This window comes from Mus pahari, chromosome 22, assembly GCF_900095145.1.
Source record: "Mus pahari chromosome 22, PAHARI_EIJ_v1.1, whole genome shotgun sequence".
NCBI lineage: Eukaryota > Metazoa > Chordata > Mammalia > Rodentia > Muridae > Mus > Mus pahari.
The window spans coordinates 30946633-30959767 of record NC_034611.1 but is presented as its reverse complement, the minus strand read 5'-3'; the positions used below and the strand labels follow the sequence as shown (position 1 = coordinate 30959767).

General features: G+C 37.4%; 1 pseudogene; it reads right to left on the bottom strand.

Annotated features, from left to right (window-relative positions):
• Window positions 1-8581: 8581 nt before the first annotated feature.
• On the bottom strand, window positions 8582-9781 carry LOC110338908 (annotated as a pseudogene).
• Window positions 9782-13135: the final 3354 nt, after the last annotated feature.

Sequence of the window (13135 nt, the reverse complement as noted above, 5' to 3'; positions counted from 1 at the left end):
ATGGACAGAGGGAACTGTGTGGGATGGGGGAGGGGCAGGGTGGAGGAATCAGCTGTAGGGAGAGCTGGGGAAAGAGAACAAAAATCAGTAGTGGGAGGGGGGCATCTCTTGGACATGCTAGAGACCTGGGATGGGGGGGGAGGTCGGGGAGGCAGGATGCTATGGGGGCAGCTCTAGCTGAGTCTCTGAGCAGGGAATAATATGGATCCTGAAGGGACCGCTTCCCATAGTCAGGCAGTAGAAGTATAAGGAGGAGTTATAAGGACAGCAACCAACCCACAAAACCTTCAACATAAAATGTGTCCTGTCTACAAGATGTGCAGGAAGAAAGATAGAACAGAGACTTAGGAATGGCCGATCAATGACTTTCCACAATTGAGACCCATCCCATGGGCAGGAACCAATCCCTGACACTATTAATGATACTTTGTTGTGCTTGCAGACATGAGCCTAGCATAATTGTCTTCTGAGAGTCTCAATCCAGCAGCCAGTGGAAACAGATACAGTGACCCATAGCCAATCATTAGATGGAGCTCAGGAAATCTTGTGGAAGAATTGGTGGAAGGATTGAGGAACTCGAAGGGGACAGGTACTCCACAGAAAGACCAAGAGAATCAATCAATTAACCAGGACTCTTTGTCTTTTCCAGAGACTGAACCACCAGTCAAAGAGCAAGCATAGGTTTGACCTAAACCCACTGCACATAAGTAGCAGAAGTGCAGCTTGGTCTTCATAAGGGTCCCCAACAACTGACGTGGGAGCTGTCCCTGACTCTGTTGCCTGCCTGTGTATCCTGTTCCCCTAGCTGACCTGTAGTGTCTGGCTTCAGTGTGAAAGGACACACATAGGCCTGTAGTGACTTGATGTGACTGGAGGTTGGGGGTGGGGAGTGCAGTGGTGACTTCTTCTCAGAGGACTTCCATTTGAAGGCAGAAAACATGTAGTGAAACCTATAAGGTCATTAAAACACTGGCTTGAGGGTGGAGAGATGGCTCAGCAGTTTAGAATACTTGCTGCTCATGTAAAGGACCTAGTATTGGTGACAAGCACATATGGCAGCTTCCCTAACACCAATAGAACGAGTTCCAGGATATCCAATGCCCTTTTCTGGTCTCCAGTGGACACTGCAATATGATACACATGCATATATACAGACAAAATAATCATATATATATATATATATATATATATATATATATATGTAATAAAAATAAACACACTTAAAATAAACATGTTTGTTCTGTATGGAAATTGTTTTAATGATTGTTACCAGTACTTCACGATCCTCCCTTTTCCTGTTCCTACAGAGAATCAGATAGGGGTGGCCATGCTGCACAGATGAAACAGTCAGTGGTGTCTGAACCACAACCTAGAAGATGTTGATGGAGTTTTGAGACCTCCCTTGCATGGTCCTGCAGTGGGGTAAGGAGGATGCTTGAACTTATGGATTCTCACTGATTGCACCTATGAGGTGTCCACGACTCTTTGTGTTACCTGAGATGATAATTACAGCCATTGCAACAGTCTGACATCCGCGTCAGCTGATAGCACTGACAGCATGACTTAGTGATGTGTTCTCTCTTCCTTGGCTTCTCTGAATGAAAACAGCTGGATAGGTTCAGATGAACTATTACCTGTTAGGTGAATATTTGTGAATTAAACTAATTTATTTTCAAAGAATCCATTTACTTTTTTCTTCTCTCTGAACAACTTATACAAAGGAGCAGGCTTACTATCTTTGTCAAATTATTAGAGCCTCGGGTTTCTAATTACTAGTTTGAACCTCATAGCCCTTCTGGTAAAATGTACAATGTACTCGGGAAGAAAAAGCATAATCAAAAGAAATAATATATTATGCAATATATAAATATGATTACCCGCAATGCATTCTCATTTAAGGCAATATTTAATACAATACTTGTTGCTTTCAGTCCCATATCCCATTTATTTTTTATTGTGGGGTAGTTTCCAATGTTAACAATAAGTAAAAAAGTACAACCTTGGATGACACTTGTTTTTAACAAAATTAAAGCTATGAAGAACAGGAATTTGCATGCATAAATAATTGAATGCTTTATGTAAAAGTAACAACTTTGCCCTGTACTGAACGTATAATCACATTCTCTTTAGAATTAAAGTTTTGCAAAGACACCATTTACCCACACTTACTCAGTTTTTATAACCCATTTTTCATGTAAGATTTTTAAAATTTACTTTTCCAATAAAATTATACACTTACTGTTTTATAGATAAAGAATACATTGTATTACTCATTTCTATAATTTTAGAAAATGTAGAGATCCAAGCAATCATGGAGCATGAATTATTAAAATGTTGAAATCTGAATGAATTAGTGGATTATAATCTGGAGGAAGAGCCTTCACTGCAGTCACGGTGACGTAGATGCTTGGATGTGCGGGTCCTCTCCAAGCTCAGCTCTGTTCCCCATTCCTTTATAATGAGTCTCTAGCAAATATTATGACAAACAAGATGTTTTATAGGTACATTTACCATAATTAGATACAAATACATAGTCATAAATAAAATTTAAAAACTTAGATTATAGTATATTTAGTTATTAAAAAGATAAGTCATTTTTTCTTTAAGGAAATGGACTAAATTTTGTTCCATTTTTTAAAAATGACACAACTGTCTTAGAGTACTTATTTTTATTCCTTATAAGCAGGGATATGTAAGATAAGTTTAATGTAAGGTAAGTTTCACACGAAATGAATGTTTTATGCCTTCCTGTAATGTTCTGTTGATTGTTTATCTTTTATATCTAAATAATTGTGCTCTTTACTTTTCCCCCAAACTCTGCTATCCACTCTTCTTTTAACTCTACAATCTTCATACTGACGTTTCTTAAGCAGTCTCAACGCTCTTCATCAGGAATGAGTGAAATCTAATATATTATCTACCTATATTATCTACTGATAATAGTGATCAGCAAAAACATCTGTGCTTAAAAAAATCACTGCGGATAACGCACATCTAGTTTTTTAATAATGGAAAAACTTAATTTATAAAATATCAGTATGAATAATGAAAGGCAACTTTGAAATTATTTACCTAGCAGTTACCACTTAAAATGAACACCAATACCTCTGACATTTTGGCTGTCTAGACAAAGGTTGTTTACCCAAACTAAATCCATTCAAGGTATGTCTCACACTGTTAGCTAAATCCCACTAAAAATATTCTTATTGAGTCCAGCCTGCCTTGGTGCCTAACACCATGGCATAAATTAAGGGCAAGGAGGCATTTCTTAACTCTTTCAGATCATTAGAGCAGCCTTCAAGAAGAGCAATTCACATGACCATGAATTTAACCCTAAATCTAAGGAACGTGAATGTTAAGGTTTATTTATTATTGAAAGGATTCACTAATGTTTCAGACTGAAATTCAGTGTTTGAAAATGAAACCACAAAAATGGGGGCCAATTAAAATAAATGGTACTAAAATGTGAATGTAAGAAACTGTGTGCACAAGGAATAGAAGGAGTGTTGGGTGAGACAAAGAGCTTGCAAGATTTTACCTGCAGCATTTATAGATGGCAATCATACAAAACCAGGGACGGGCAGTATTGTGCAGAAAGTAGGGATAATCAGGACCCAACACCTACCCTATGTCACTGATCCAGCCCACAATTCTATTTGTGATTTTTTTTCCTTTTTGTGCTTGTATAGAAACTTTTGTTGCTAACAATTCATACTTAACAGTTATTGTATCTCTTAATTGTATTGTATCTTAAATCATCTCTGAGAAAGATTAGAAAGATTAGAACAGAGAAAGTTAGAAACTTGGCAGCCATAGGTAAGAAAAGCCTGCTGATTTATTTTTTGACTGTAGAATGGGATCCAGAGTTATGGACAATTAAACGTTCTGCACCTGGCAAAAATTTGATGATTGCATTTAAAAAAACAAAACAAAACAAAACAGAACAAAAAAAATGTCAAGAAAGAAAGAAGAGAGAGAGAGAGAGAGAGAGAGAGAGAGAGAGAGAGAGAGAGAGAGAGAGAGAGAGGAAGAAAAGAAGAAAGAAAAGGGGAAAGAAAGAACAAACAAGGAAGGTAGAGAAGAAAGAACACAAGATTGGAGAACTCTACTGTTTAATTTTCCTCCCTTTGTGGTCTACGTGTTCTTGCTGCACATCCAGATAACTATATTTATTAGGGATATTCTAAAATTGCATTTTCCTCCCATACTGTGAATCTCTAGGGTTACTTCCTAAAATTAAAACATGTATTTAGTTCTTTGTCTATCCAAATGAAACCAAAAAAATAACTTGGTGAACAATATTTGGACAGAATGATTGTGACCCTTATTAGTTTATTTTTTGTTAACCTTTGGGTTTTGTTTTTTTTGGGAGGGTTTCAGATTTTTTTTTTTTTTTTTGGCTCATTTTTGTTTGTTTGTTTGAGGAAGGTTAACTCAATCCCCAAGCAGTTTAGCACTGTATGTTACTATAGTAACTTTATAGTCTGTTTGGCTGTGACAAAGGGGCTTCATCTCGTCCATTTCATGCTCCTGTGTCGACCTATCCCCGCCCCGTGTTTTATTCTATCTGTCTTTAAGGGTATCTGTGGGAGCCACAGCTGCTGGTCTTTTGTAACAGAAAGCAGCTTGCACTGTGTGAAGTGCTGGGTTCTGAGAGGTCTTCCATGCTGATGGCATTATTGAATTTCAAAGCAAAGACAAAAAAAAACCATTAAACTGCTTAAACAAATATTCATATTTTCTGGTATATATTTTTATATATTATAAATTATAGATAAATAAATGTAATAATTAAACTATAGATAAAATAAATCTATATATTTATATAATAAATTATATATTTTACTAGAAATAACATGTGATCTCTTTTCTCAGAAAAAATATATAATTGTAATTTAATAAAATAAATAAAAGCTTAGGAAATGCAACATATGTTGAAAAACAAATATGATCAAGATAAAGCAAGACAGGGAACTTATGAGCTTTGTATGGAGTCATTTGGGGATTTTTTTTTTATCATCTGATAAGCTCAGTCTATTATTTTAGTTTTGACATATATCTACATTTTGTTAAATGAGTACATTTTGAACACTCAATACATGTTGCTGACTAATATTATGCTCTTTAATAAACAAACCTTCTCTGTTTGATATAATCCTCTGACCAAATTTGAGTTGTGAATTCTTGTGTGAATTATGTTGATTCATTTTTCCCAAAGGCAGAGAGCATCATATCTGTGAGGGTAGAATGAGGCTGTTCTTATGAATTCAGAAATTTTCCATATGGATGTTCTGATAAAATGTTTTGATAATATTTCTGTTTTTCCAACTTCTCTCATTTGGTAGCCAAAGTCCCTGCCTAACTTGAAGCTTTGACATTTTCTCCAGTGCAATCCAATATTTCATTTTAGCCTTTGCTTCATTTAGGGCAACTTTGGTGAGATTCTTTGTATCATTTTGATCCTGTGATTTTTCCAGTTGTGTTAATTGCTGTGGTAGAGGAGTGGAGAGTGTTCAAAATCATGTTAACTTGCTAAGTGTCTGGTCACCAGGGTACCCAAGTTCCAGCAAGGCTCTTGACACCTCTGCCAGGGTTATTGATACCTCATACACCCCAGCTGAGGCAGATTGTTTTGGTTGGATTTCATATCCATAGCATAGCCTGTAGTTAGAGGATAAAAAAAGGCAGCAAGCCTGTGATTGACAGCCCACACCTCCTGGGCCCTTCTTACTACCAGACACAACATCTGCTATGCCCTGTGGAGCAGTGAACCAACACACAGGGAGAGAATTGTTTGTAGCATTGTCAGGGTGGATTTTCTTTAACCCTTTGTAGTTACTCTCTGGAGAAAAGTGTGAGATAATTTCTCTTAGGTTGTGAGGGCAGATGAGGGGCAGATTAGAATGCATTGCTTTTAAAAAATTACTTTAAGACTACAGAAAATGATACAAAGAAAGGATTCTAAATGCCAAAAAATAACCTCATTGTACTGCTATTTTTTGTAAATTGAATATTTATAGCATTCTCTGTCACTGTTATCCAATCAAGGAAACTGAATGTAAGTTGCTGATAAAAGGCTTTGGTTTTCACTCATGAAGTAAGTTGAACAATATTTTCATTACAGTTTTTCTCATTTGGATCATTCCTTCAAGTTCAGAATCAATTACAAAAGTGGTATATTTGTGGAATAAACAAAACAGAAAATGTCTCTATATAATGACACAGGGGTTTAACAAGGTAGAAATACGTTGAATGTAATAGTTTTACACACTTACCATATTGCTCCAGAAAACAATTAAGGACCTGGGATGGTCATCTAGTCCCATTGTAATGAAAACGCAATAAGTAAAAGAATTCACACATGGCTGGAGAGCCATTAGGAGAGAGTTTTCTGCTGTAATAATGATGTTACTTTTTTTTTTTTTTTTTTNTTTAAACTTTACACTCACTTCATTATTGGCTCACATTGGAGATAAGAGAAGAGGAAAAGATGACTTTACTGGGGAAAAGTACAACTGTTCACACTTGTTCCCCTCATCTAATTATTTGTTGGTTTGCAAAAGGTAAGTCTCTCAGGGAACAATGTACTAAGCAATTATCACCTCTGGAAGACGCCAGTAGGTCTTCACCATGGACTTGCCCACACAGGAGGATCACCCTGCCTGCCACCTGCTCCATCCCCCCAGCATTTGTAAAGGTCCCCCAGTAAGAAAATAATGAGTCTTCTCAAAGGAGGGCAGCTCTCAAATTGCCAAAACATGACAATTGCTTTAAACATATTTAACCAGTAGATGACAATATCTAATCTAAAGATCTGAATTCTAAAATGCTCCAAAACCAGGAATGTTTTAACTGTTGATATATTAATACTGTGGAAAATTTTGTATCTATCCTCATGCAATAGACTGAGGTTATAATGCAGGCATATTAAGAATATATTTTAAAAATCCATTGCCTATATTAATAAAGTATTTTTTAAACATAAATCATGAGTTCAGCCTTGGATCCAACCCAATGATGCCTCGTTATGAATATAGATATATTCCAAAATAAAAACATCTCCAACCTACAAGTCTTCTAAAAGTTTACCTCTATAGCCTTCACTAACTGAGAGACAAATATTTTGACCCCATCACTAACCTTCACAACTCTGGTATGTCATACTGCAGAAGAGTGAATCATGGGTTTAGTTTAAAAATAGGTGGAGACTTTACAAGAAAACAAGCAGAGTCCATCACCGTTGAGAAAATTCTAGTACATTCTGCTAAGGCTAGAAGAGGGACTTGAAAATGTCTCTGTCTTCTGTGTGATTTACAGACCCTGTGGAGGGGGAGGTCAAAAGTGCAGTAGGTAACTTGGCGAACCCTAGATGTGAAGGGTGGGTCCACAATGCTTTTCAAACTTCCTTATGTCACCTATTTTTCTACCAAAGGTAGGAGACCATATGGAATCCTTTCGAAGTTTGTGCTATGTTGTCCTTGGGGTTGGATGTTCTTTAATCTATGAAGAGGATTTTTTATTCTCATCATGTTCCAATCTGTGCTTCCTTTAGGGACCACAAGTTAGAAAACTGCTTCCAGAGTTACCCAAAGAAGCTTAGACATTTTAAGCACCACACAGTTTTTCTTTATTCTTGTATTTATTACTGTATCTCTAACTATGTAGATTCAGCAGTCCTTTGCAGCAGTGGTAATTAAATTATTCTCTATGATAGTAGGTGCTATAACAAATCTTAGTTTATATTTTATGAATTAGTGACAACTAGTCATATATAATTCTTTATACTGGTTTAACACAATTCCAAATCTAACTACTGTCCTCTGTGCACAGCCTCCACTGTATCTTGCAAGTATGTGCATAGACATACAAGCAAATAAAATTAATCTTTAAAAACTATTTTGATGTGATGGATTTGCCTCCCTATGTATTGTCCTACAATCTAGAATGTCAAAGAGCTGTGTGTATGTAAGCATGTATTTATACTTAGCCTGTATCTTTGTCTATTTTCAGTTAGTATACTAATGGTGGGCTTCTCTGTTCCATTAAAATCATTTACCACACTTACTCTTAGCAACGTGTATATTGGGTTGGTGAAGGATAATGACAGACATGAGGTGCAGCATTTATACAATAACTATTTTAAAGATCATGCGTCTGTAGTCCTAGATTCTGTAGTCCAAGCTGACTTCCATGGATTCTTAGTGAATTCCAGGCAGGATATGCTACAAATATCCACGTTACAGCATTCTCTGTCAAGGCTAACTAAATCCACCGTCTTCCCTTCCCACAGGCTTCCTCTAAGTGCTATCAGCCTCAGCTATTTATGAATGAGCCTGATCTTTACTGCTTAAAGCCTCCAATAATATTTTCAAAACAATAAATGGTACTGATAAAACTGTAGTTTGCATGGCTCTGCCTAAATATCTTTTTCTGTTGTCTGAGTGGCTTTATCATATTGATTGTTCCCCTTTACATTTAGATATAACATGTTGATCATTTTCTGGGATATTCAATAAAATGAAATAATTCCTCTCTTTTTTTTTAATTAACAAACTTAATTTATTGTCTTGTATAAAAACTCTTATGTGGTAGCCACAGCTGGAGCCTGGGTCTTTTGAACAGATTCTGGTGTGACTTTTCACAAGATGATCATTGAATTCCTGATAAGGAGACTTGGTAAACAGTCTCTTTCCAGAGGTCGGGGGTCAGGTAGTTGCAGGTCTTGGAGATGGCATCAAAGGTGGCCTTGGCAAAGTTGCCAAAGGTGACAGTGCAGCCCCTGGCTGAAGTGTAGCAGTCATCTATACTGGCCATCATCAGTAGCTTCTTGGGCATAGGAGCAGAGACAATGTCAGTGCCTCTGGGGCAGGGAAGAGAAACACCATCACAGAGCCACAGCAGCCTGTCACCTTGCATGGAACAGTGTGGGGCTTGCCAATCTTGTTCCCCCAGTAGCCTTTCTGCACAGGGACGATGGAAAGCTTGGCCAAGATGATGGCCCCTCTGATGGTCGTGGCAATCTCTTTGGAACAGTTAACACCAAGACCAACTTGACCGCTGTAGTCCCCAATAGTGACGAATGCCTCTGCTTCTGCACTGGTATGATTTTCAGAATCTCATCCTTTAGGGATGCATCCAGGAAAAAGTCAATGATCTAGACTCCTTAATGGGCAGGGAAAACAGGTAGATCTCCTCCAAGGACTTGTTCTTCATGTCCTTAACCAGGAGGACCATCTTGGTGACAGTGACACACTCCATGTCTTCAGCTTTACCTTCTCAAGCCTCTTGGCCTTGACCATGGCCTCGAACACAAAAGAGGCCCCTAAGACTGGTGCTGAGCTGAAGGGGTTTGCAGCCCCATAGGAGGAACAACAATATGAACTAACTAGTACCCCCCAGAGTTCCCTTGGACTAAACCAGCAACCAAAGAAAACACATGGTGGAACTTATGGCTCTAGCTGCATATGAAGCAGAGGATGGCCTAGTTGGTCATCAATGGGAGGAGAGGCCCTTGGGCCTGGGCAGGTTCTAGACCCCAGTATAGAGGAGTGCTAGGGTCAGGAAGCAAGAGTGGATGGGTTGGTGAACAAGGGAAAGGGGAGAGGGGATTTTCGGAGGGGGAACTGGGAAAGGGGATAACATTTGAAATATAAGTAAAGAAAGTATCTAATAAAATAATAACAATAAAAACTGTCGAATCCTCCGCGGAAGCCTCTGCAGCCTCCTAACCTGGGTCTCTGGGTCCTCCGGGTCCTCCCGCTGTACAGGCATCATCTGCCATTTGGTGTTTACCCAAAGCAGAAGCCTTCTCTTCTAATGTTTGTTAAGCAGAACAGTAGATAGTGATTTGTTTCTGTCTTGTAATTTCAAAGACAGCAATTAATGTGTTTAATATTTGCCAAAATAGAGTAAATAAAAAATTATCTTATTATTTTTAAAAACTAAGAAAAATGGCTAACTTGTATTAAGAGGACCCTGTAGGGTTCAAAGGAATGAATACTGAGCATGAATAAAGGTAGAGTTGATCTTCAGATCTCTAAAAGTTAATGTGAGGAAATGAATTTTAATCTTCCAGAGTTCAAGCTATCTTCTGAAAAAGGTAGATGACAGGGAAGGTACTTGATTTCTGCATTGTGTAGAAATTCATTTCTTCACTAGTTTTTATATTTTGTATTTTGGTGGTTAGTACTATGTTGTAGCTACATGAACAAAAGAGATTTAAAGGGCATACTTGTGGGAAGCGGGTGCAGCCCTGTGGCAGCCAAGACCACCCCTGCTCATTGCCAAGCCCCATGATTCCCTGCTTGTTTACCAAAAACCTGATTATGTGCACCTGAGTGGTTACACACTGCCTGCCTGACACATAGCGTCATACACATGATATTGAGTCACTGGCCTATCAACGTGCACCCTGCCTGTGTGCATGGCTCGTGTACAGATCATGCTGAATGCTGATTGGATGATGAACAGTGGTGAGAGATGAGTGCAGAGGGTGGAGGGGATAAATTGAGCGATCCCTCATAATAAAGAGAGCTGAAGCAGGAGAATAAAGGAGAATAAGAGATAATAAAGGAAGCTGCAGTGGGAAGCTGTGGAAGCTGCTCAAACCCGGCCTTGCTGGTCGGAGGCCGGGGCTTGCAGCACACACTACCTTCTTCTAGGCTTTATAGATCATTAGAATAACACCCAGAACCTTCTGTGTTGGAGAACATATAATGCATTGCTGAGAAACTTGATAAAAGTACATTTGCCTTTAATTTATTCGTTGTATAATAGTGATGAGTAAGAACAGATGATGTCATATCAATAGGATCCGAGAAGCCTAAAAGAATAATGGCACCTCAAATGCTGTGTGAAGTTCCATTCTGTTTGTAAGGATGCACTATGTGGAATGATTTCGATCTTCTTGTAAAGGGATTCGTTTTCTTTCCTTATTATGTTTTCTCTTCTTTTAAAATTAGTTTTTCAGAGATCTTAAGACATTCCACTTTGAGAAATATTATTAAGAAAGGTTTGGAAAAGTCAATGTTCAAAGGAAGCACCAAAACTTTATTTGAACATTTGTTAGGTTTTCTTTTAAAAAAACTAGTTGAAAAAAAGAAGAAGGTGATCACTACAACTAGAAGAGGACAGTTGATTTTCATATTTCATTTCAATTCAGTTATTTAATTGGAATTATACTTTATATTTGTTAATATAAAATCAATTTTGTACTTTATAGAAATAGCATGAGGGCAGCTTATGGCAATATCAAGTTCTTAAAATCACCTGCTTGTGTGTATGTGTGGTCATTTGTGTGTGTTTGTATGTGTATGATATGTGTGTGCATATGTATGTGTGTACATGGTATATGTTTTATTTGTATGTGTGTGAGCACATGTGGTGTGCATGCAGAAGTACATAATATTTATTTTAAATTTGTTTTAAGGACAAACCATGATAATAAAAGTCTGGTAGTATTATTATTAGGCTTTAAAATGGCAATGTAATTAGCAGTATTATTGTTATGTATTACCTTTATATCTTGTCAGCATGATGTTACTTACCATAGCAAAATTTACCCAGTATAAAATACAAGTACATTATATGCTTTTATAGAAGCATTCTGATATCACTCAGTTATATATTAATGAGTGAACGTGTACTTAGCTATAATTTAAGAGCCACATGTCTTCAGCAGAGTTGCTCACATGTCGAAAGTTTTAGTCAGTTAACTTTATATAAATAAAAATTTTATTTTTAGATATGATGGTTTTTAGCTATGATTCCAACTCTGGGAAGTTAAGGAAAAAAGGAATCAGAGTGATAGCAGTCCGTTGCTAACTGACTATTGAGTTCACAGCCTGGCTTACACGGTCATTTACAGGTCAGCCTGAATCTCAGAATGAGACCCTGTCTCAAACACTAACACCTATTTTTGAATCCTTATTTGTCAACCATTTAAGATCTTTTATTTCCTGTTCTTTTTTAATACTATATTATTCACTTTGTTCTTGTGTGCTTTCCTGTTGATTTGTATGTTATTAATCTACTTTATTATTATCTTAACACTTTCCTTTTTTCATGTTTTATCTGGATTCACAGTTAGAGGAAAGCAGGTATCTCTATTTACTCTCGTCATATTTACTGAGTTTTATGAACTGCTAATATTCCACAGAAATACAAAGTGAACCAAAAGAAACTTCAGCTGTGGTAGCTTGACTCATTTTCTTTGAACCAACATTATGATGTTTGTCTTTAAATCAGCAACCCCTTTTCATCAGAGGAAATGTCAGGGAGTGCAGGGATAGGCCACTCATTGTGTGTGTGTGTGTGTGTGTGTGTGTGTGTGTGTGTGTGTGTGTGAACACTCATGTGTCACAGCATGTAGTACAGAGTACCATTAGTGGGTGTCTGTTCTTATTTACACCATGGATGTTCTGGAGGAAGTACTTTAGATCTTCCTGCTTATCAGCAAGTACGGTTATCTGCTACCGTTATCTGGTTCCTGATGTTAAACTAATTAAAATTTATTATGTGTCCCTTAATGTTTGATATGTCCTACTAGATTTAGTGAGTCTTATTTTTTTCTAATGTTGGTATTTCTACATTTAACTTCTATCCTTTCCCCAGGCTTGTTTTCTATCCTATCCACTTGAGTATATTATCCTGGAATGATCAATAGCCTACCATTCTATACATTTCCTCTCATATTTTTTTTCTCTCCTTTCCAAATTCCTCATTTTTTTTGTACCCCTCACTGTAATTTTACTTGACAATTATTGTTTACCAAAACTAATGTTTAATGTTTTTGTAGTATTTTATTAGGCTAGCAGTGTGGTTTAGCTCAACACATAAGAGTGCTTGCCACCAAGCCTATACTAGGTAGTCAGGAGTTCAATACATTGGACCCATGTGATGGGAAGAGAGAGCTGACTCCCACAAGTTGTTCTCTAGCATCTATATTCATGGCTGTCTGTGGGACATGCCTCTACCATACAAACATAAAGAAATGTAACAAATTTATTAGAGAGCATTAACTTTGTGGACCTGAGTACCAGAGTACCAGAGACTTTCCACGGAGATCTCTGGCCAGGCCTGGTGTGAGGGTTCTGGTGAAGGGAAGAGTGTGTTCAGGGAGGGGAAGTCGCTACCC